Source organism: Coenobita brevimanus, chromosome 110, assembly GCF_032717465.1.
Source record: "Coenobita brevimanus isolate Jiangsu-jjx chromosome 110, ASM3271746v2, whole genome shotgun sequence".
NCBI classification, from domain to species: Eukaryota; Metazoa; Arthropoda; class Malacostraca; order Decapoda; family Coenobitidae; genus Coenobita; species Coenobita brevimanus.
This window is the reverse complement of record NC_137063.1, coordinates 19,062,439-19,088,409: the sequence shown is the minus strand read 5'-3', so window position 1 is coordinate 19,088,409 and position 25,971 is coordinate 19,062,439.

Here is a 25,971-nt window from a genome sequence, read left to right as displayed (position 1 = left end):
ATTTTGCATTTCGAACGAATTCTCATATCCAACATCGTCAAATTTGTTATGAATTTTAAATACTTGTATTAGATCTCTGAGTCATTGCCTTTTCAGAGGAAACATATTTAGTTTCATTTATCACTCTTCCCAGGGTAAATTTCGCAGCAATGGGATGATTTTTGTGGCACTGCACTGCACTCTCGAGTCTGCCTTCGTTCGTAATATGATTCGGGGACCATTGCTGCTATCAGCACTCTAGGTGTGGTCTGACTAATGACGTAACCCCTTAACCGCGGGCCGTCACTTTCGTGATGCTTGGGAGCAAGGGATCATACCGCTGGGCGTCGCTTTTGTGATTCTGTGTTATTTTGAATTCACCCGGGCTTCCAAGTGGGGCCTTGAATCATCTATCAGTACTGCCAATGTCCAACACTAGTCAGCACTCCTAATCTCATCTGTACTCCCATCCATTGTTGACAATTTAGTCATTTCTCCCCATTCTTGACTCCCCTTCCTACCCCCCCTCCATTACCCTAACCTCTCGCCTGCCCAGCCGTCCTACGCTAAGTAAATCTTCCCTGGAATTTTTCACTGATTTCATCCATTGAAATAAGCCCTATGCCCTATTCTTAAACCAAATAATATATACAAGAAAGAAATAAGGTAAGTGAGAGTGCCATACACCTGGAATTGGCTAATTATCACCTGACAACACCTCACGTGCACTCGTTCACTAATTTTCGCTGTTTATTTCCCCTTGAAATATGCCGTATAATCTATTTTCGTAATAAATATACATATAAGGAGGGAAGGGAGATGCCTAAGTGATATTTACATTCACCTGGAACTACCTAATTTATAATGTATTGTCTAGATTTCCTGCCAATCATTTCACTGCTATATATAGCTGTGTCAAGAGGCTAACATTGGTAGTAATGAATTTCCCTAGGTAGGCCACCTCCCCGGCCCACCCTTATCAGTTCACTCTCACCTTCCAATGTGGAGGTACGTCAGTTCGCTCTTGCTAGCTTCAGGGACTTTTCACCCCCATGCAAAGGGCCCTGTGACCATTACCCCCTACTAAACCTCGTGTGGAAAGAGGTAAAGGGCTGACAATTGATAAAAGAGTGACTACGATCTTTCTATTGAGTAAAACAGTGCAAGTGAAATTGTAAATAATGTGTAAACAGCAAGTGAAAGTAATGAATGTAAATATACGTGAACAGTGGAAAATAGTTTTATAAGTTACTTCAAATGACAGTGCATAACACAGTGTAAATAAAATAGAATGTAAATAACGTAAATAAAATAGAGAACGTAAATAGAAATGTAAATGAGTAGTATTATAAGAATACGAGTATACACCCTAGGAGTAATGAAAGTGAAAGTTTCACTCTAGCATGTCTGAATACTATGAGTTATGAGAGTGAAGGTGAAAGTGACATTCACTCTCAATGCTAGTAAACAGGACGAGAAAGTGAATGCTACGTATTTTTCTGAAAGAAATTGAATCCCTACAGTGAAAATAAACTAATAATACTGAAGGAAACTTATGGATAAAGACTGTAGATATATATAACTGTTATATGGTAATAGAAATATAAAGTGTGAGGGGTTTTATGAATAATAAATGACAGAGTACCAAGAGCGAACTAGCGCAAGTGCGACGGTCGGACGCGCTCGTAATTTCCATTGCTTTCACAGTGTTTTTTTTTTTTTGGAGTATGGATCCCAAACTACTTGAAAATCATAGAGTAGTGTTTACAGTGTTAATATCTGGCTGTGGTAATCATATTACGGGTTGTCGGGAAGTGTAAAGTGGAGACTTCGTTACCCAACTTCAGAGGTCTCCACAAGTCCTACGGTAACGACGAAGGCTCAACAAACATTCCAGGAGAAAGCTGAAGGTATGTACCATAAGCATATGGAATTTTAATATTCTAGGACTAATAACTGATTTTTGGCAAATATTTTTTGAGAGTCTGTTGGATCCCAAATAACCCCTCGGCACCCGCAAAACATTGGTAAACATGCCTGTGGTGTAGGGGTTAACCCCCTTGCACACCATAAGTTTCCAATAAGTTTTGTTTCCACGCGCAGAACCAAAACCTTTCCCAGGCTGGCTCTGCTCGCGTGACAAGAGAAAATTTTTTATGGCCCAATTTACCCTTGGAAAGTGTTTGTAATGTAAAAAAACGCTTCTCATCATCTTCGTTGATGTTTATACTATAAGAGAAGAAAAAAAAACATAAAACAGATGAATAAATGTACAGAAGTGAAGCCTGAATAAACCTTATTTACCTGAAAAGTAGCTTCTTATAACTTCCCAACATCACCGTGAAAAAATTTTCCTGTGACGAGCAGTTGCAAAGGACATGTCTATATACAGCGTTTCACGATCTTTCATCTGTGGAAGTTTCAAGTTGATACGCCCGATAGTTTTTCAGTAAATCAAAAAAAACTACGAAAATCGCCTAAAAACGTCTGATTTGTTTCTTATTTCATATGTTGTTAGTGACACTGTAACAAACATATATATAAATTCTATCCAGTTTTGTAGTCCAAAGGTTAAGGAAGTTCATGGTATAATTTACAGTGTTATAACCCTTATTGTTATGGAGAAAATGAGTTTTGAAAAGTTACAACGGGGTTGCATGGGGCGACAGCACCTAAGCTCCAGCCCGTAGGCTATGTTCGTCTTTCATAACTTTTCCCCAATTATTTTCACACATAGGTTACTATGCTTTACAAAAGGATGCGAAAGAAATCATCAGGTTGATCAAGCTTTCTTCAGATTTTTGATGCGACCTATACTTTACGAATATAATGACTGACAGAATAGCAATGAAATGCACCACATTTTCCCTATGAGAAATATATATTAAACACATTTAATACCTTCCAGTACTATAGTATATAAACTAGACAAATAAGCTAGTTACTCACATCCTTTAGCAATGTTGTAGTGTTTCTTGAGAGGAGATGGAGTCACAGAGAGGAGGATAGGTACAATCACAGCCAGTGTGTGTGTGTGTGAGTATTTGTGATGTGCGAGTGTGTGTGTGTGTGTGTGTGTGTGTGTGTGTGTGTGTGTGTGTGTGTGTGTGTGTGTGTGGAGTGATGGCAGTGATGTCAGTTGTCATAGGAGTGATGGCAATGGTGTCAGTTGTCATAGGAGTGATGGCAGTGGTGTCAATTGTCATAGGAGTGAGGGCAGTGGTGTCAATTGTCATAGGAGTGATGGCAGTGGTGTCAGTTTTCATAGGAGTTATGGCAGTAACAGGAGTAGTAGTTTGTACCACCAGTGGTGGCAGTGGTGAAAAGAGTGGTGGTAGTGATGGTGCTACTACTACTCTCTGTTGTGCTTATTGCCTCGGTTCCGCTTATCACCACACAGGTCCGATTTCACCCTCGCTCTCCTGCTCCTCACGCTCTCCTCCTCAGCATATTCACTGTCTGTTTCACTATCATTTTCCTCACTCTCACTGCCACTGAACAAGTATTTCATGTACTCTTTTTGAGATAACCCCTTGCGAGAAATGTTTCCAGTAGTGTATAAAACCGCAGGGGGAAAGGTAAAATCAGTTATGAATTTTCAAATCTGGCTTTCTCTGAAAAATTATAAGAAACACTTATAAACGTTCTTCACGAGCACACTGCACTATATACAACACAATATCACTATACACACGTAAGGGATGGACAGTGCGGTAGTGGGAAAGTGCGAGTTTAAATGCCTGGCCGTGCCATCACACACCCTTCCAGCCTGACTGATGGGAGAATACTGAGCTAAGTATAGGCTGCTTACCCTTCTGATAACCTCCCGGGTGTTGCCATATATTTCCCCTAGACCTGGCCACCCTCAGCTTTGACTCAACCAAATTTGACGCAAATCCATCCACAGGAAATGTTTCTATGACCATTTTTAGGGAAGTTGCGTCACGTTGCATCGTCAGTTACTCTTCAGATTGCAAGGATTATGACTTACTTTGCATCAATGCGCACGAAGGGGTTAAGTTAGAGATTATATCGGTCTGAGTATGATCAAAATTCCTTGCGATGAAGCTGAGCATTTTCTTTGCCTTGTTACCTTCTGCGCTACATGTTTAGAGTTTTTGAGATCGTTACTGATAATTCCTACATCTTTGTCGTCCATTTTTTCCATCAGTGGGGTACTGAACATGTGATATTAATAATTAGTGTTTATGTCAACAAAGTACATTACCTTACCTTTACCTACTGTTAAGAAGCCAGATTTGTCAGCTAGGTCACCAATATGTTTTTCAATGTTTCATGAAGTTTACCATAGGTTCCTGTATGAGTCTGAGTTGCCAGTTTTTCCCGTATTTGTGAGCATAGTTATTTCGTAGGTTGTACATTAATTTCTGTGTTCATTTTCTCTATGATTTTTTATTTATGTGATTGTTAAATTGTGTAATTTTGTTTAATCCTCCTGGGCACGTTGATGCATATCGCGTTCCATGTTTTTCTTTCTGATAAACGAACATTGACGCGAATTGTGTGAAAAAGCAGAAATAATTTGCCAAAAATTAAATTTTCAGCTGATTTGCATCAAATTTTAGTGCATTCTAGCATGCCAGTCTTGCCTCCATACCAAATACTTGGCAACACTGCGACAGCTCTGATGAGACAATGCATTGCAGAAAAGCCTCAGTACCTCATGACCAGCCAGGCTGAAGGGTAGCGCTGCTGTCAGTTGTCCCTTTAAATCCGCCATTCCCCCCCCCCTCACCCGAGGCAAAAGCCGTTATTTAAATATTGTGATTGTACAGTGTTTTGACTATACTGTGAAGTGATTGTGTCTATGGAACATAGATATATTGTTTGTAAAGCATTGGGGCCCATTATCATCCATTAGGCCTAGAGGCAGGAGTCTGGTTTGTTATAGTAGGGTTTCCACTCTGCTTCACCCTGCCCGTAATTGGTGTGAGCATTCTACCTTTAGAGTGAAGCCATTACTTATATTTGTGAAACATGTAGTGCCTGGATTAGTGAAATAACTGACCTACCATACCAGGTTATGTATACCATAGAAATATGCCATAGTAGCTAAGGGAACAGGCAGTCACATACACCATAGAGTTGGGAAGGGAATAATGGAGGAGGTTGGGATGGAATCATGTGATAGTGTTTTATATTGCATATGGTTTAGTGTGAAATATATGTATATAATAGTGCAGTGAGTGTTCGATAAAATATTGCGTGCATTGACTTGGCGCAAACCTAGCGCAAGGATAAGAGACAACAAATATGCCACACAATCATAGACTTCAGTGAAAAGATATTGTGCCAATCTCAGATAGTGCTATATAGCATATGGTTTAGTGTGAAACATACATACATAATAGTGCAGCGAGTGTTCACCGACAAATATTGTGAGCATTGAATGACTTAGTGCAAACCTAGCGCAAGGATCAGAGACAAGAAATACGCTACACAGCCACATATATAGATAGATAGATAGATAGATAGATAGATAGGCAGATATAGATACATATAGATATAGATATATACGTATGTTGAGCAGTGAATGTTCGTGGAGAAATCTATTGTGTGCACTGCATGTATTAGGCAAAGGTAGCGCAAGGATATATATATATATATATATATATATATATATATATATATATCCTTGTGCTACCTTTGCAATGCACACAGTAGATTTCTCCATGAACATTCACTGCTGAACATATATATATATATATATATATATATATATATATATATATATATATATATATATATATATATATATATATATATATATATATATATATATATATATATATATATATATATATATATATATATATATATATATATATATCGCCCTCCGCCTATCGGCTCATAGTCGCGAAGCTCATAGGTCCCTACCGGGGGGTTCCCTACTTTATTAGTATTTGAAAATTCCCAGTTTTGTCTAAAACTATGGACACTGGGCTCCAGTGGGATATATATATATATATATATATATATATATATATATATATATATATATATATATATATAGTGAATGTTCGTGGAGAAATCTATTGTGTGCATTGCATGTGTTAGGCAAAGGTAGCGCAAGGAGGAGAGAACACAATATGCCACACACACACACACACACACACACACACTATATAACTCCCCGTCTTCAAACCCTTCAAAGTCCTGCCAGCATCTCAACACCTTTGAAGGAAGTGAGTTATCTGTACTTTGTTGATTTGTCTATTGACCTGTTTCTATATTTCTATATTTTTTACACAAATAAGTATTGATTTTTACATATACACATATGAGATGGAAGAAAGTTCAGCTTCAGTATCAGAACCTAGCAAAAAGACTAGTGGTTATGTCGAGTTTCCGAGAGCACTATAAAAAATCTTATGATTTTTTACATGTATACTTTGAGTAAAAAAAGAAAATAATAAAACCTAATGAGCGAAAATATGTAGGTGTGGGTGAGACAGGGAAAGAGAGTGTTTTTATCTTGCTTGCAGGCGAGGAGGAGTATTTTACGTTTGTCGTCCATTTACTCGAAAAGTATTGGACGTATCAATTTCCTGTAAGAACCATGATAAAGATCACTGAATTCTACATATGTTCATGACCAAAATATAAGCCTTTGGGAGCATATTTTTATGATAAAGGTGGGGAAAAAGAGTGTTTTCTTTCTCGCTTGCGGTAAAACAATGCAGCTCTCAGAGGAGTATACTACTTTTGTTGTCCATTTACCAAAAAGTGATGGACATATCGATTTCCTGTAAGAACCATGATAAAGACCAGTGAATTCTACGTATGTACATGAGCAAAATACATATCCTTTGGCAGCATATTTTTTACATAAAGGCGGGGGAAGAGAGTGTTTTTTTCTCACTTGCGGTAAAACTATGCAGCGCTCGGAGAAGTATTCTGTGTTTGTCTTCCATTTACTCGAAAAGTACTGGATGTATCGATTTCCTTAATTCTATGTATGTACAGGACATAACAATGTAATATCTCTAATGAAAAGTCGTTGTTACATATGCGGGAATATAACTGTTATTGTGTGTGCATGACTAAAGTGCAACACAGGTGTGGGTACCCAGTAGTTTTTTGCAATTTACTTGAAAACTATGAGGCGCATGAAAAATCTGTGGGTACCATGAGTAAGCTCATGGAATTCGACACAAGATGATGAAATTACAACCTGTGCAAGAAATCTTTTGCGGTAGATCTCCCTGAATAAAAAATAATTTTTTTTAATGGCTTTTAGTTTTTTGTTATTTTCTCAAAAACTGCAAATCGTATCACAACCGGACAAATCTCATTAGAAAGCTGATGCAATTCTCTATCGAAACTTATAATAACATTTTTCTGTATGACGGAAAACTTTCGAACTAGGATGTTGGGAAGTGAGATTGATGTTTACTCACACTAGCCTAATGTACTTTTTTTTTTTTTTTTTTTTTTGCTTATCAACTAGAACAAAACAGCGGCGAATAAGATGATGTAGGTTTCACGACAATATACAGATGTTTGGGTGACGAAAATAAGGCTAGAATACATGTTTTCAGCGGTGCATGGGGGGCCCGGTGGGGAGGGGGTGGAATAAAATTGTGCGCTGGAAAACTTACCCAAACTTATCCGTGAGTGAGACGGTTAAGTTTGTATGCTAAATGATTTAGAGTGTTATGTAATGTAAGAAAGCTGGCATGTTTTGGTTGTCTCTGAGTTGATAACTGTGCTCTCTCTCTCTTTGGAATTCACCAGAAGTGCGGTGAAGTAGATCATTCATGAGCAATGCAAGCTTATATAAGGATGAAGAAGGGACTGTTTCAGGTTCAGTCAGTTTTCAGTTCAGTTTGAGTGTAGTGCAGTGTCAGTGCAGTTAAGTTTGTATATATTCAGTACTTGTGAAAACACTGAGGTGTTTATTGAAGGTTGTACATCATCCGCACTTGTAATAACAGTGTTGTCAAGCATTAAGTGTAATACCAGTTAGTAAAGTCTGTATAGCTCCAGTGCTTGTGAAACCAGTCAAGTTGGAAAGCTCTAAGTGTATTTATTTGGAAAATAAAGACAGTGAAATTTAAGAAGCCAGTGTTCATCTTCACCTCAGCTGATCTTGTGTGCTGTACACCGAGAGGCTGACCATAGGAAGAGCAACTCACTGGGCAACGTCCTTCTAGTACTGTACTACTGCTATGGGAGCCTGTGGCAGTGTGGGATGCAGACATAACACCGGTGTCAGGAGTGTGGATAATTTCAGTGCTGCAGTGAATCTAACTTTCGACATGGAAGCAGGAGGTATGCAAATAAGGTCTCAAGCTCTGGCGACATGTGTGAAGCTATTACAGGCACAAAGTGTACAACTGAAGGCACAGAGTGAAGAACAAAAAGAATAGTTACAGGCACAACATAAAGAACTCAAACAACAGTTACAAGCACAAAGAGTCCAATTACAAGCACAAACTGTCCAACTACAAGCACAGAATGAAAAACAGAAAGAGCTGAGGAACGATATCAAACAACAATTGCAGGCACAGAATGAAGAACAAAAAGAACGAAATGATCAACTTCTAGAGGCATTACAGTAGCAACAAAGGGAACTACAATTGAGGATGCAAGGACAGCTAGATGCTTTCATGGGGGAATGAAGGAAGAACAGGAACAACTGAAGGCGGAGATATATGCCGAGCAACGACAGCAGAAGTATGAGGTAAGCAATAATGTAACCAAGTGCAAACAACATGTAGATGACCAGTTGAAGACCATTAATGAGGAAATAGTGACGGAGTGCAGACAGCATGTAGACAACCAGCTGAAGCATGTAGTCAACCATGTGAAGATAATGAGTGAGAAAATGGAGGCTGTGGAGAAATACTGCACTTCTGAGCCTCAAGTTAGTGTACAGGGAGCATATGAAAGGACTGGACAGCATATGATGAATCTTAACGGATCCCAAGCATCTAAAGGTAGCATTACATGGTTGAATAATCAGAATGTAGGAGATTTAAGTCCTGGCCTCAATTATGATGTCCCAGTTTTTAGGCCCCAAGCCAGTGAAGTGCATGGCTATAATGGGGGTCCAATTAAAAAGAAACCTCAGGAATTTGATGGTAGAGTATCTTGGGAGCTGTCAGATCTAGCTAGGGGAAAATGGTCATGAACCCTCTAACAAAAATATGATAAATAGTAAAAATTATCCTCCCCTCCTCTCCCCTCTCCATACCTCCAATTCCCTCCCTCCCCTTCCCTTCCCTCCCCTCCTCTTTCCTCCCTTCCCTTCCCTCCCCTCGCCTAATCTCCCCTCCCCCCTTACCCCACCCTCCTTCCCTCCCCTCCGAGCTGTCAAATCTAGCTAGTTTTCGTTTCGTTTCTTTTCGTTTTTGAAGGCTCCAACATGTTTGCATGCGTCGGCATAAAATTAAATTTCTTTTTCGAGTGGGTTTCGAATAAAGACAGCTAAAATAACTCTGGTGTGCATATCTGTATGCAAAGACACGAATAAATTACAGGTAATGATTCAAAAACACACGCCACAAAGCATAAAATATACGCAATATTCGAGGCTGGGGAGGTAAAGATACTGTGTGCTAGGGGGTGCGGGTGAGGGTAGGGGTTGGGTGGGGGGTTGGGGGTGGTGGTGGGAGGTGGTAAGCCCAGGAGGGGAAGTGTGGGGATGGAGGGATGGGAAGAGACAACCACAAGACACAAAGGAAGGGCCCCAGTGGAGTACAGGGACATGGAGGGAAAGAAGGGGGGAAATACCCTCCCCCAGTCATGGGGGGACCCACATGGGAGGGGGGAAGATGCATGAGGAGGGTGTAGGAGTGGTGGCAGTGGTGATAAGAGTGGTGGGAGGTAGGGTAGCAACAAAGTAGTGGGGTAGAGGGATGTGGCGAGAGGGAGGTGGGGGGTACACCCCTCCACCGCCTGAGTACGGGCGTGGGTCCCCCGTCCGGTGTGTCCAACACTTAGTTCTGACTGCTAGACGCCATCTGCGTCACAGTTGGGGTGGAGCCAGTTGCCGCCAGTTTTTTGTGGATGTTGTACGATCGGTGTTGCTCATCCTTTTAAGAAATTGCGCAAAAAGCCCAATTGATGAGATTAGTACTTTAGGGGTTAAGGGTGCCGCAATGGAAATTCTGGGTCAGTTGTCAGTGATGGAGAGGAACAGTTATCAGTCCCTTGTAGAAGTGCTGGAGTATAGATATGGGACCATTTACCAGACTGAAGTTTACAAATCAAGATTCCAGAACCGTGCACAGGCTCAAGGAGAATCCCTACAACATCTTGCTCATGACCTGGAGAGTATGGCATACAAGGCATACCCTGGAGGAGCACCTAGCCTGTTGGCTATTCTTCTGAGGGAACAGTTCATTGATGCTCTTGACAGTGCAGAGTTGAAAGTGCAAGTGAAACAGGCACAACCCAGAAGCATGCAAGAAGCACTAGCCAGGGCTCTAAAGTTTGAGTCCTATGTCAGGTTCAGTACGTCCTCTTTTCAGACAGGTCATAATGCAGGATTCAAGGCAAGAAAAGGGCAGGAATGTTGAACAGAAAGATTTGAGGGAAGCTGCTTGTACTGTGAAAAGCCAAAACACAGAAAAGAGGACTGCTACAAGTGGCAAAGGGAACAGGAGAAGACCAGTGAAGGTTGCTGGTTCTCCAGGAATCCGAGACACAAGAAGGTGGATTGTTACAAATGGAAGAAGGAACAAGAACGGAACAGTGCAAGGAAATCTCAGATTGCAACAAACGGGTGTTGGACATGTGGTGAGGTGGGACACTTCGGTTATGAGTGCCCAGTTGCAAAGGATGAGGGTAAAGTAATGAAGGCTGGTGACAAGCAGCAACAATCAGTCAGTTTTTCCCAAGAAGCCCCATCACTGAGGATATGCAGGAAAACATTGATGAAGAGTGTGTGGGCAGGTGAAAGAACAGACAGCAACCTGTGTAGTGGGAATGGGAATTTTGGCAAGAAATGCAGCCGTACTGCTGTGACGGCCAGTGTCATATGCAAAAGACCTGAAGAAGATGCAGGTGGAGGATGCAGTTTTACAATCCTCAGCGAAAGAAGGGACAGTCACTAAAGCTGCAGAGCCCATGGGACGGGCCTCACACTGTGTTGAACTGCCTATCAGACGTAACGTAAGAGATTCAGGGAGGCAGGAAGTTGCACCCAAAGGTGTATGCATGAACCGTCTGTGGCAGTACCATAGGCCAGAACAGTACAGCCGAGACCTTTCTGAGGAATCGTGCTTTCCTGCAGCCGAGGGTGTTGAGGAGGACCAAGGAGCTGAAGTGCAAAAGGACAATGACAGTTCCCCAAGAGAAGAAGCGAATCAAGAAGAGCACCAAGACATTCGTGGAGGAGTGGACTGTGTGGAGGAGCAAGGATGCTGTCAGAAACGGAATAGAAGACCTGTTAAGCTGAAGGATTATTTTGTGTATAGTAGGATGTTTCATTATGATTAAGGTTTATATTTGTATATATTGTGTAGTTTTGTCGGGATGACAAAGGACTAGGGAGAGGGTAGTGTTAAGGAGGTGGATTTGCCAGCTAGGTAACCGAGATATTTCTTGATGTTTCCCGAAGTTTACCGTTGGTTCCCTTACAAGTCAGAGTTGCCAGTTTTCCTGCTGTTTGGGAGCATAGTTATTTTGTATGTTGTGCATTAATTTCTGTGCCTTTTCTCTATGATTTTTTATTCATGTGATTGTTTGTTAAATTGTGTAATTAATTTTAAGTTTGTATGCTAAATGATTTACAATGTTATGTAAGAAAACTGGCATGTTTTGGTTGTCTCCGAGTTGGTAACTGTGCCCTCTCTCTTTCTGGAATACACCAGAAGTGTGAAGAAGTAGATCATTCTCGAACAATGCAAGCTTATAATAGGATGAGGAAGGGACTATTTCAGGTTCAGTCGGTTTTCAGTTCAGTTTGAGTGTAGTGCAGTGTCAGTGCAGTGAAGTCTGTATATTTTCGGTACTTGTGAAAACAGTGAAGTGTTTATTGAATTTCGTATACCATCGGCACTTGTGACAATAGTGAAGTGTTGTCAAGCAATAAGTGTGATTGCAGTTAGTAAAGTTTGTATAGCTCCAATGCTTGTGAAAACAGTGAAGTGAAGTTGGAAAGCATTAAGTGTGATTATATGGGAAATAAAGACAATGAACTTAAGAAGCCAATGTTTACTCACCACGCCTGAGCTGATCTTGCGTACTGTACACCTATAGGCTGACCATAGGAAGAGAAACTCACTGGGCAACGTCCTTCCTATACTTGAATACTGCTGTTGGAGCCTGTGGCAGTGTGGGAGGGGGACTTAACAATATAAACAGTAAAAAAGACTGATCCTAAAACTGACCATGGAGGAACCCTGCTTGTTACTTCTAGCAAGTCTGATGATTCACCATTTATCACAACGCGCTGCTTGCGATTTGTTAACCAATGACCAGTGCATGAGTATTATTTGGTAGCAAGGTCATAGTCTATTAGAGTCTAAATATTCTTTGATGGGAGATCTTATCAAGCTCTGTCTGGAAATCTAGATATACTGTATAACATACGACTGTATTTTTGCTTCGCAGTTATCGTATATGATTGCAAAAAAATCAAGTAAATTTATAAGGTATGATCTGTTATTATCTATGATGCTTGTCTGTTATAAGATTATGCTGACGATAGGCTTTTTTGACAGTAATTTGTGGTGCTTTTTCATCACCCATTATAAAAATAGACGATATGTTACTGACCTTCCACTGATTAGGTACTCTACATTCAGTTAAAATTTTTTGAAGATTTTAGTTATAAGAAGCGCTAACTTGCTGTAACATTTACACAGATTGCGAGGAGTTATCTGGTCTGGGTCAGTTGAATTATTAGGGTCAATTTTCTGAAGAACTTAACATATCATGTTCTGTCAGTTCGTTGATTGATAACTTAACATCTTCTGGTCCTGAGACAACAGATTTTGGGATAAGGATGTTAACGCTGTTTTTCTCTTGTGAAAACGCAATCAGGGGAGTCGTATTATGGAGGAAATCGCCAACCGAGTTTAATAGAGGGCTTATGCTACGTTTTTCCTTTTTCTTATTTCTCGCTTGATTAAAAAAAAAAATGGTGTTTCACTTTACATCACGAGTAATTTTCGTCTCATAGTTTAATCTTCCGAATAATTTTCGTTCAGTAAACTGCCAATGTAATAAATAAAATTTGATGGTTTCATCGTGTTTTCATGACCGTTTATGTTTTTTATATGCTCTATTCTTTAGAACGATTTCTTAAATATTCTTCGACATTCAAGCTGGTTTATTAATGGGATTATTTCTTCGGATAATTCATGATACTGATATATATATATATATATATATATATATATATATATATATATATATATATATATATATGTGTGTGTGTGTGTGTGTGTGTGTGTGTGTGTGTGTGTGTGCCGATGTAATAAACAATATTTGGTGGTTTCATCGTGTTTTCATGTCCGTTTATGTTTTTTTGTATGATCTATTCCTTAGAACGATTTCTTAAATAATTTTCGACATTCAAGCTGGTTTATTAGTGTGGTAATTTCCTCGGATAATTCATGGTACTGGTATTTATATATATATATATATATATATATATATATATATATATATATATATATATATATATATATATATATATATATATATATATATATATATAAACAACTAAAACCAATTTTTTGTTTATGTTGATTTTTACGCTATTTCTGATCAGTGTCAATGCTTAGATTCTAAATATTCTATTTGTTTTTGTGTAAATCTAGAGTTACAGGAATCTTACAACAACATATGTATCATACAAGGACAGGAACTGCAAGATGTTGCCATTCTGAGACTGTTGAAAATGGCAAAAATTTTTATACATATCCTAGTGTACTGTATATTATGAATATAACAAGAAAATGAGCAAACAGTAATATCACAAAAAATGCAGGGCACATAGTATCTAGAAATGCACTTTTGATCTTGAGTTTCTTCTGTAGCTGTGATGACAATCGTGCAACAATCCCCAAACATAATCACGCATCATCGCCTCGCCTCACCTGCCCTGATATCTAGTTTTCACCAGCAGAATCTCCTGGTGGAACCGCTCGCCATGCTTCTCGCTGACTGCACCCAAGTTGCTTTTGAAGAAATCAAGGTGGGAATGTAGATAGTGCAATTTGATTAACATTCTGCATCCAAGCTGGTGAAATTCCCCGATCAGGTCATCGAGGAGCTGTGCAGAATCTGGTCTCCTCTGGTTGCCAAGAAAACCTTTCACAACCCTTGTGAAAGCATTCCAAGCACACTCTTCATCATCGGTCGTTTTACCCTGGAGTTCACTACTTTCAAGCATTCTTCAAACTTGCGACCTGGTGAATATGCCAGCCGTCACCTTTGCCACGCTCAACTTGGGAAACATTGATCTGATATGCAGAAACGCATCGCCATCCTTGTCGATAGCTTTCACGAATTGTTTTACAAGACCAAGTTTTATGTGTAGTGGCCGTAGCAATACCTTCTCTCTGGAGATCAATGGAGCTCTCAGAACGTTGCAAGAGCCTGGTGTGAGACTCTCTCTGAGAGGTCAGTCTTCCCTCATGAAATGTTCAGCATCGCTCTGGCTGTCCCACAATCATAAAAAATATGAGTACTTCGTATAACCGCCTTTCATTCCAAGTAGGAACGAAATAATTTTGAAATCCCCACACACCTCCCAGTTGCGATTTGAGTACTTGATCTTTGCCAGACAAACATTCACATTCTCATAGCTTTCTTTCATTTCCACAGCATGTGCAACTGGAATTGATGGGAGTCCGTTGCTGTTATGCAAAAGTACAGTTTTTAGGCTCTTCATGGAACTGTCTATGAAAAGTCGCCATTCTGAGGCCTTGTAATCCACTCCCATGGCTAGGAACAAACCCTTAACACCAAAACAATAACACAATGAGGTTTCTTCACAAAATTTGAAGAAGGATGCAAACTTGCCATGGCGATTCCTATAACTCAACTTGCAAGTGGGATCCAGCAAGTTCCATTCACTTAGACGTGATGCCAGCAGCTCAGCATCGAACTTGGTGAGTCCTAAATCTTGGACCAAGTCATCCATTTCTTGCTGACTGGGAAAGTGTGGTGTCTCCGGAACATTCTCCAACATACGATTTACTATCACTTTCCCCTCCATTATCAACGATGTCCTCATGGTCAGAGACAACTTCCGTGTCTGCAGGAGGGACAGGAATCACCAGCTCATCGTTGTGAGGCACCGGAGAGACCAAAGAAGGCAGATTTGGATATATAATGTTCTTTCTGCTCTTAATGCTCTCTGCACCACTTACATCAACCATTTTTAATCGTCGTGGTGATTCGATGGCTCTCGCCACACACTTGGCACTGTGAAAAGCTTCTTCTTTCTTCCTCCTCATAGCCAAACTTAAAGTGCAGAGCGACAGTTACCACAAGTGTAGTGCGGAGCCTAATTCTTATCTTGATTGCCCATTGCTACGCCAAAATATGCTTTGTATGCATGAGCAAATTTGGTATCAAGGTGGATTTTGTGTTTTATCATGTTCGGTCCAATTCATTCTCCACTTACATTTTTTTTTTTAAAGGTTCGCAGCTTTATTAACTACAGGCACCAAAAGGCGCCGCTGGACACAACAGTGGTGTTACGGTATGGTGCTGTACATGGCAGGTACAGATTATAATTGACAAATATGTTATTGCACATGTGTTCAATAGGCATAACGCCTCACTAGCTAACTAAGTTTATTATACTGTTAGTATTAATTGTTGTGAATATTTCATATTATGTTCAGCTAATAAAGTAATAAAGAAATAATAATAATAATAATAATAATAATAATAATAATATTACTTGGTAATTATAACAACAAGTAGTAATATTAAATGATGATAATAATAATAATAATAATAATAATAATAATAATAATAATAACAACAATAACAATAACAACAATAATAATAACAATAATAATACTAATAATGATAATAATAATGATGATGATGATGACGATGATGATTATAATAATAATAATAATAATAATAATAATAATAATAATAATAATAGTCATAGTAGTAGTAGTAGTAGTAGTAGAAGTAGTAGTAGTAGCATGGATGCAAAATCTTGGCGAGTAATCCTCAGTAACATCAAGTTTAGGGAGGCAGGAACAGACCTATGTAACACCCATGCCTCACTGGTGAGGAAGCTGGCTTCAAGTCAGTGCAGTAACACAGAAGCACTGACGGCTTGCAAACTAATCCCCCTTGATAAGAATCCTGGATGCAGGCTCATCGGGGTGGGTAAAGTCTTAAGACGCATTATAGGAAAACGCATCATGGAGGTGGTGAAAGATGATGTGAAGCAGGCAGTTGGCAACCTCCAAGTGTGTGCAGGCCAGCAGGCAGGAGGTAAGGCAGCAGTTCACTCCATGAGGAAAATATTTGGAGAAGAGGACTGTCAGGCAGTATTATTAGTTGATGCCTCAAATGCATTTAATTCCATCAACCGGGAGGCAATGCTGCACAATATCAAGGTTAAATGCCCAGCATTTGCCCAATATGTGGAAAACACCTACAAAGAACCAGCAGACCTTTACACTGTGGGTAAGACAGCTGCTCACGATGTCGGTGTAATCCAGTCCACAGAAGGAACTACCCAGGGGGACCCCGTTGCCATGGCTATGTACGCCTTGGCAATGACAGTGCTGCAACAACAGATCAAATACGAGGCCACCAATGTTATACAGGTAACCGATGCAGATGATCTCACGGGTGCTGGCAGGATGTGAGGAAATGGTGGGACCTTGTAACATCACATGGCCCTGAAATAGGTTACTACCCTAATGCAAGTAAGTCCATCTTGATCGTGAAACCAGCTTACTCTCAAGATGAACAAGAAACATTTAGAGGCACAAACGTGATAGTAACCAAGGGAGGTCAGAGGCATCTAGGGGCTGTGATTGGAACTAAGGAATTCAAAGACAAATATGTGAGTGATAAGATAAAGACATGGGTAGAAAAAATTCATACACTATCCAGCCATGCAAAAACAGAACCCTATGCAGCATACAGTGCATTTACCTATGGTGTAAAGCACAAGTGGACCTTCGTGATGAGGACCATACCAGACATCAATTTGCTGCTACAACCACCGGAGGATGCATTCAGGGATTCATTCCTCCCATCTCTAACCAATGGCCACATCCCTACACCAGAAGAGAGGGACCTTCTAGCACTACCACACAGGATGGGAGGCCTTGGCATTATAAATCCAGTTGCCGTGGCAAGCTATGAACACAGAAGTTCACTCAGGCTCACCGAATCCTTGTCACAGAAGATCTGCGCCCAGGTTGAGATGAGTGAAATCGACCACCAAAGACAGAAAAACATAAAGACACAGATAAGCAAGGAGCGTGAAGCATGACAAAAAGAGCAGCTGCAGCACATAATCGAACATCTAACACCAGACCAGTGCAGAAGAGTTGAAATTGCACATGAGGTTGGGGCATCAAACTGGCTCACAACCCTGCCTCTCAAGGCAAAAGGCTTCCACTTCAACAAACAAGAATTTATTGACGCCATAGCCTTGAGATATGGGTGGCCAATAGAGAACCTACCTCAACACTGTGCCTGTGGCACTGCCTTTGATGCAAACCATGCAATGGTATGCAAGAAGGGAGGCTTTGTTTGCATCTGACACAATGAAGTACACGACCTCACTGCCAAAATACTGCAGGAAATATGCCATGATGTCACGATTGAGCCAGCTCTGCTAACCCTGGACGCCGAGCACTTCACCCACAGAACAGCAAACACATCAAATGATGCAAGAGTGGATGTCAGTGCTCGAGGTTTCTGGACACGTGGGCAGAGGGCGTTCTTCGACATCAGGATATTCGATCCCATGGCAGCATGTCATCGTGAACTGTCTCTCGAAGCTGCACACAAAAGGAATGAACAAGAAAAAAATAGAAATTATCAAGAAAGGATCCAACATGTTGACCATGGTCGATTCACTCCCCTTGTGTTCACAACATCAGGTGGGATGGGTCCAGAGGCAGTGAGATTCTACTCGAGACTGGCAGAGGTTCTTTCTGAGAAGAAATGTCAACCGCAGAGTTCTGTTATGTCCTGGATGAGATGTCGACTCATTCTCCCTCGTGAGGTCTGCTCTGCTATGTCTCAGGGGTACAAGATCTGGCGGGTATGGATTACGAAGCTACTGTGGTCGAGAGTCGCATAGACCAGCGACTCCAATAGTTTAATGTCTTTATTTACACTGTAATATCAATGAATATAAAATAAAATAATAATAGTAACAGTAGCTTCTTGGGGCCAACGGATTGTAATATGAGGGTTAGTGTTAGCCTTCACATTACAACTCCAAATGGTGAACTGTATTAGGAAGGTTGGTTTTGATCTTCACAATATAATTCTCCAATGGATGGAGGTGATTAAAAAAAAAAAAGTAGTAGTAATAGTAGTAGTAGCAGTAGTAATATAGTACTAGTAGTAGTAGTAGTAATAACAATAATAATAATAATAATAATAATAATAATAATACTTGGGAACTATAACAACAAGTAGTAATATTAAATGATGATAATAATAATAATAATAATACTTGGGAATTATAACAACAAGTAGTAATATTAAATAATAATAATAATAATAATCATAATAATAGTCGTCGTCGTAGTAGTAGTATAGTAGTGGTAGCAGTAGTAGTAGTGGTAGCAGTAGTAGTAGTAGTAGTAGTAGTAGTAGTAGTAGTAGCAGTAATAATAATAATAATAAATCACCACTAATAACAGTAATAATAATGATAATAATAATAATAATAATAATAATAATAATAATAATAATAAAAATAATAATAATAAATCATTATCATCACTACAGCATCATCATCATTATAATGTACAACTGCAATAACAATATTATGTTGTTATAGTGTTTTGGCGTATCATAGTGTTGTAGGTGTGAGTGTAGGTTAGCGTGGTGGTGGGTTAGAGCCACCTGTTCCTTCATGTAGGTGGTCCAGCCTTGAATCAGACGTAGTGCAATGCCCGCGGCAGTGGTGTTGGGTCCCCTGCGAAGGAAGGCAGTGGCAGGGCAGGTAAGGAGCCAGTAATCATGGCTGGTGGCTGGGGTGTTACAGTGTGTGCACGGCTCAGCTGGGTGTTCACATCGCTCCCATCTACACATCCAACCCAGTCGGATTCTATATGTGTTGCTCTTCAGCCCTGGTAGTGGAGGTGTTAAGAGATGGTGGGTCATATTGAGTGACGGTCCTGTACCACTCGGCCGAAACTGAGTGTTGTGAAGCTGTCTTGTGTGTGGTAAGTGTTTTCTCTCCTTCTGCTTTGTGTCCTCCTTCATTTTAACTCTGCTGGGGTATGAGTTTACACAAAAGTCGGGAATTTCGTTCCCTGCTATATTCACATGGCCAGGGACCCAGTTAATAATGATTTGTCTTCCTTGTTCTTGAAGCTGCATCAGCTGTGCCAGTATATCTGTAATGGGTGAGATGTTGTCTTTATGTGGTGTCTGCTGGAGGGCATAGATGAGGGAAAGTGAGTCTGCATTGATGATCACGTTTCTGGTGGATAGTGAGCGCGTGAGTTAGTACAAACTGGATGGCCACAGCTTCTGCCTGAAGTGAGCTGCAACATCCCGTGATTGATATTTTAATGGGAGGGAGGGAATCAGCTATGAAAGCAGCTCCTGCTCTTTTAGATTTGTCGTCAACTGAGCCATCAGTGAAATATATAGAGGTATCGTTTGTTGGGAGAGTTGCCATGTGTTGAAGTGCCTTCTGTCTAAGGGCTGCTTCGCTTAAACTTCGATGTGGGCCAGGCATGATGCTGTACAGCTCCGTTCAGAAGTTCGTACTACACCCAGCGTGGAAGGCTCTAGTCTCTGCCCCTCCTTCCCGGACGACAGGTTACAGCTTCGGACCTCCCACGAGCAACCAGACTTTGGCTAGTATCAAAGCAGTGTCATTCGCTCACCGACTGTTAAATGAAATGAGAATTTTATTTTCATACTCACATATATCAGTCAATCTTACTGCTGATTAAATGATGAAAGTATGTTTATATTCGCCCGGATTAAAAGAAATAATAAAATAACAGAAGAAAAGCACATAACAGAATATTAGAAGCTCGGCTATGAATCAATATGATTATGCGAGTTAGTGAGTTATCGCATGTCTTAATCCCCAGACACGGGCAGTTTTTCAACTAACCATCTTAGCTCAGTATTTATGAACAGTTCTACCGTTTCGAGGAAAATCTAAGCAGCCAAAAATAATGTGTATGCAGCCAAGATATTCAAACATTTACGAAGTATCTGAACAGCTAAAATTCATGTTCATACTCAAAAGTAGATGAAGACAATTGGTGGAGTCTAAGGAATAATGGAAATCATATGTTTTAAGATGAAGTAGCTAACATGATGTTGCCTCTACGTAACCGTCGGTCTCTCTCTCTCTCTCTCTCTCTCTCTCTCTCTCTCTCTCTCTCTCTTTATCTCTGTCTGTCTGTCTGTCTGTCTGTCTGCCTCTCTCTCTCTCTCTCTCTCTCTCTCTCTCTCTCTCTCTCTCTCTCTCTCTGTGGGGTGTGGGAGGGGGGGTTCCACCGAGGTGTTTTGGCTATCCTCTTCTCAAAGGTGAAATCAGCACCATCACGTGCCCCACCAAGTTGACATAAATCGGCGAGACGAGAAATGAATGCTCAGAGGTCAAATTTTTCACGCTACGTGATGATGGCTTTTCCATCAGGGCAACAGCGCATCAACTTGACCTCACTACAAAAACTGTGATGAAGTGGATAAAGAGATGAGAGGAGAGTGCCAACCTTCAGGACCAACGTAAGTCATAAGTCTTTTGTATTACTTTAATGTTATGCTAATAATGAATAATTGTGAACAATAGCTCCTCGTTATATTCCAGCGCTAATAGAAACTAAAACTAGTTTTCGGTCCCTGTGGAAGATGTCAGTAAAAACAGCTTTATACAGTGGACTGGCGTAGTAAAGGGGTGGGGGCGGGGTTGCAACCTTCTCGAGCATCAGTTTTTGGGAGAGTGGCAAATTACATCCTGAGTATTATAGTCAACGTTCCCATTTTACTTTTTGACGTGGTGTGGGTGATTAATGTCAAGCATATGCAACAGGTGTAAAAATAGTAATTATTATGCATTATTTTCATGGCCAAATATCCCCTACACTACATCCACAATTATTAGTGGCTGCCAGAGCCAGCGGGCGTGGCCACGCACGGTGGCCGATGTTCACTTCGCCTCTTCTGTTGCTTTTTTCACATTCACACACCTCACATCCGAATATTCATTAAGCCTAATAAAGTCGTGATTTACATGCAATATATAATGTTCAGTGATACTTTCCCAGCCAATGTTTGCTGAACCTTGTCTTGATCTTTCACAAAATAGCAGACTTCGGTTCAGTGATGCATTGTCCACACAGTGTGTGTGTGGGGAGGGGTTGTGGGAGTGGGGGGGAGTGGGGGAGTATAGGGGTGTGAGGGTATGGGTGAGTTGTGGGGGTGTGGGGGTATGGGTGAGTTGTGGGGGTGTGGGTATGGGTGTGGGTGTGTGGGTGTGGGTTTGTGGGTGTGGGTATAGGTGTGTATGTGTGTGTATGTGTTTGTGTCTGGGTGTGAGTGTGTCTGGCTATGGGTGTGTTTGGGTGTGGGTGTGAGTGTGTAATCACTTAAACTCTTTGTATGGCATAAGGACGAAAATTATGGAGTAATGGCACTGGAAATGGGACAGTTATGGAATGTGTGTGGCGTGTGCAAAGTGGGTTAAATAATGAATAACAGGAACTGAGAAATTGGTGTGAGGAGCCTTATTGATAACATAAACAGTTGGTGTAGTCATGAAGAGAGAATGGAGAATAATAGGAACTGAGAAATTGTTGGTGTGAGGAGGCTTATTGATAACATATAATGATATACAGTTGGTGTGGTCATGAAGAGAGAATGGATCTTGATAGGTTGTTAAAAAGTAAAGTCGAGTTTGAAAGTCGGCGCAGGTTTGGATGTTGTAGTTGTTGTTGTTGCAACCCCAGGTTCATCTCGTTGCGATCCCAATGGAAATCAGAAGCTTCTACCCGTCGTTTCCAAAAGTCTTTGGTTGAGGTTATATTTAAAGACTGTGTTGCAATAGTGATGTGCATGTGGTGAATGAATGTGTTGTGGTGTGGGGGGTTGCCTTGCAGTGTGAGCAAAGTAACTTGTTTGTGAGTTGTATTTTGTATCGGAACCGTAACAGGGAACAGTGGTGACCACATCGCAGTCTGACTATACTGTTTTTTTTTTTTTTTTTTTTTTTTTTTTTTTAGACGAAGGTGCACTTGACAGGTTGATGATGACTGGCTGAATGCGACATGTCCGAGTAACATAGGTGTATTTCAAATAATTACCAAGTAATGTGACATTACCTGGTAATTATTTGAAATACGAGGATGTTATTCGGACATGTTGCATTCAGCCAATCATCACCAACCTGTCAAGTGCATCTTCGCCTCAATTAAAAAAAAAAAAAATGAGTATAGGTGTGTTCGTGTCTTTCTGGGTAGGGTTGATGAGGAGTGTATGTCTTGTGGTGGTTCACGAAGGATGCTGTTTGACTGAAGGGTTTGGATGACTGTGGTGGCTAATGGCTGTGTTTACGCACTGTATGTCTGTGATTTGTAGTGTTGGGTGATCTGTGATTTGTATTATTGGGTGGAGAAGAGGGTATGTTGCTGAGATACTCTGTGTAGTGTTGGGCAGTTGTTCGTTTGTTTATTTTTGGATGGCGGTGATGCAACATGAAATTGCAAGGGTGAGATGGGTACTGAGCTACAGCAATTAACTGTCTCACGTATTCATATGATCTTTGGAAATAATTTTGCATCTTGATGAAAGTGATCTATAATAATGATTTTGATGCATACTGTACTTATTCTTTAGGCTTTGTTCGTCTCCTTAACTCTGCTGACTCCCTTCGGTCTCTCTCTCTCTCTCTCTCTCTCTCTCTCTCTCTCTCTCTCTCTCTCTCTCTCTCTCCAGGGATGGCCCGACCGGGAGAGGGGGGTCCCCCCCCCAGTGTGTGTTCTGAGTTGGTCAAAGAATTACTGAGTTGGTCAAAAATCGAGAAGTCATTTAGCAGGCTTAAGCTTTTAAAAACATAGGCCTATTTGCGAAACCGAACCAAAGAAAAATCGTTACATTATCCGATGGTTCTAGCTTGTGAAAGTGACCTAACTGATCTTCAAAAAGACCATAGATTGGTGGAAGCTCATGAAAACATAAAAAAAAATTCTAAAAGCCATTATCATTACACAGTCTGTATATACAGGTTGTTACTGCTGAATCCATATTAATCCATTATCCACATTCACTTCAAGTTGACTCAACATTCGTTTTTCACCTTTTTCCTTATTTGACTTACCAAGTGTGATTTGTGTATGTTATTTCTTTTTTCAGTAGTCAGTTTAAGCATCTTGTATCTCTCACTGTATGACTGAAAATCAGTGAACAGTAGTGCAATTTTGAATTAAGTTGTGTCTATATACACCAGAAATCCAGAATGACAGTTTGTTAAAATTTGTCACCAGTAAATAAATTACTTTCCAGGAAATACTGTAAGTCTGTTACAATAGAAATTACTTTCTCATAAATCTGGTTTGTTTCCATCTATTTAGTTGGTCAAACCGTAACGCCAAACGAATCAAATTGGTCAAAATTGTCCTTACCCTCCCCCCAATCACATACTCCTCGGGCCATCCCTGTCTCTCTCTCTCCCTCTACACACACACACACACACACACACACACACACACACACACACACACACACACACACACACACACACACCACTGTTCCTCTGAATTCTCTGCTTGTTTCTCTCCCCCATTACGACTGAAACGAGGCACTAGCCTTGCCCCATCCTCTCACCCGCTCTGTGATGCATCTGTTAACTAGTAATCTGCCTTTCTTGTATATGACTAGTTAATTGTTGAAATGTCTTAGGATGTCTTTTTCCAATGCATAGTGCCACATTATTTCGAACGCTGTGCATCCAGGCATCTCAATGAAATGGATATTTGTGTTTACGTTTCTTTGGATGGAGCTGACAGGGTTTTGATTTATGATGGTCACATACAAATCAGTCCTAGTCATTCTAAGAACGAGACTTCAATTCCCATCTCTTGATGTAGCTGTTGTTGTTGTTGTTGTTGTGTAACCCTGGTCTGTCTGGCCAGCGCAGAGCCTTGACCACCGTCAAGCAATCGCCTCTGCAGGGCTGTCCCGTGCAGTGATGGGGTGAAACTAGAATATCCGGCCTTGAGCTGCATTTAGTCTCGCTACGCCACTATCTTTATAGGCAGCAGTTTGTTTAGTACAACTGTTGCCCTTGTAACAATATTTTCATATCATACAATATATTTCAGCACAAGTATTCATACTCGTAATGTTTTCCCAAACTAGACTTTCGGCGTTGATTTTTATTAGTGCCATATTTACTAATAGCGAATACTTTCATGTTAGAAAGGACGGGAGCCCTTCGAAGAACCACCCAGGCTGGAGATGCTGCTATTGTCGCAGCAGCAGGGGCAACACCTCTTACGATCGCGGTGGCCATAAGGGACAGTCTTCAGTGAGATGTGTCCGCGCTGACTGTCAGGCGAAGGCTGCATGACGCTGGTATACACTATAGAATTCCAGCAATGATGGAAAGCCTGATACAACAACACAGAGAGGGGAGGTTAGCCTTTGCTACTTTCAGAAGAATCTAGACTTTTGGTCGCGAGTCATGTTCACGGATGAGAAGCGTTTCTCCTCCACCTCGCATGGCAGGGTTCACTGCTGGAGAAGAAACACCAGGTATATGATATTACCATTTTTATTACTGATAAAATTCCGTACTGTTATCCACCCCTCAAGGCTTCGTCTTCGTTGCAGTCATCTGTTTTCTGTTCACCTCGCTGTTACAATAATTAACCGATATTCAGACTTTCACCTATGGAATAGGTCAATAATGAAGCTGTCTTCCGCAGTCTGCATACCCCTCCGTCCTTGATTTCCAGTCTTTTAAAGGCAATATGACCAGGCATCTAAAATAATCAGGATCCCTTGTTTTGGTCTTATTCTGTTCATATTATCCTGGAAAAAGACATGATTCCTTCTACTCTTTGCCTCTATTTTCTTTGTATAAAGACATTAGTGCCGAGAAAAACTGTGATCAGTTCTAAATAATATAAGGGTAGGGGGGCATGTCATCAACTAGTATTCTGTCTAATGGCTGCAACAATACAAAAAAAAAAAACAAAAACGAAAATATATATTTCGCATGCAGATGCGAGAGGGTCGACATTTGTGAGGAGGCACGATCGGGTCACGTTACCTGTAACATCTGGGGATACCTGACTCTACATGGCCTCGGTGACATGTTCAGCATCGAGGGGAGTTTTACTGCTGACCAGTGTGTCCATATCCTGAAGGAACGTTCCCTGCCATCTTTACGTGCAAAGGGTTTCCCGTTCCAAGATGGACCTGTAATTTCCATGCATGACCGGTGCCCCATCCACACCGCACGTGTAGTACGGCAGTGGTTTCAGAGACAAGACATACTTCACCTCTCAGACTGGCCCGCCAAAGGGGCCAATCTAAATGTAACAAACATGTTTGTGCTGACATGATTAATTCCTGGCAACCAAGAGACGAGAGGACAAGAAATGATCTCCTCGACCACGTAAACGCCCAGCAGGAACTTTGCCGGCGCAAACACGAGTTCATCCTTGGGCTTGTAAGCTCCATGCCTGATAGGTTGCAAGCAGTGATTGAGAAAGAGGGAGGCTGGACCCGATATTGATGTGAAAAGTTAGGCAACAGTTATCATTATATTAAGGATATGTATTTTTTTTTTTTTTTTTTATGCGA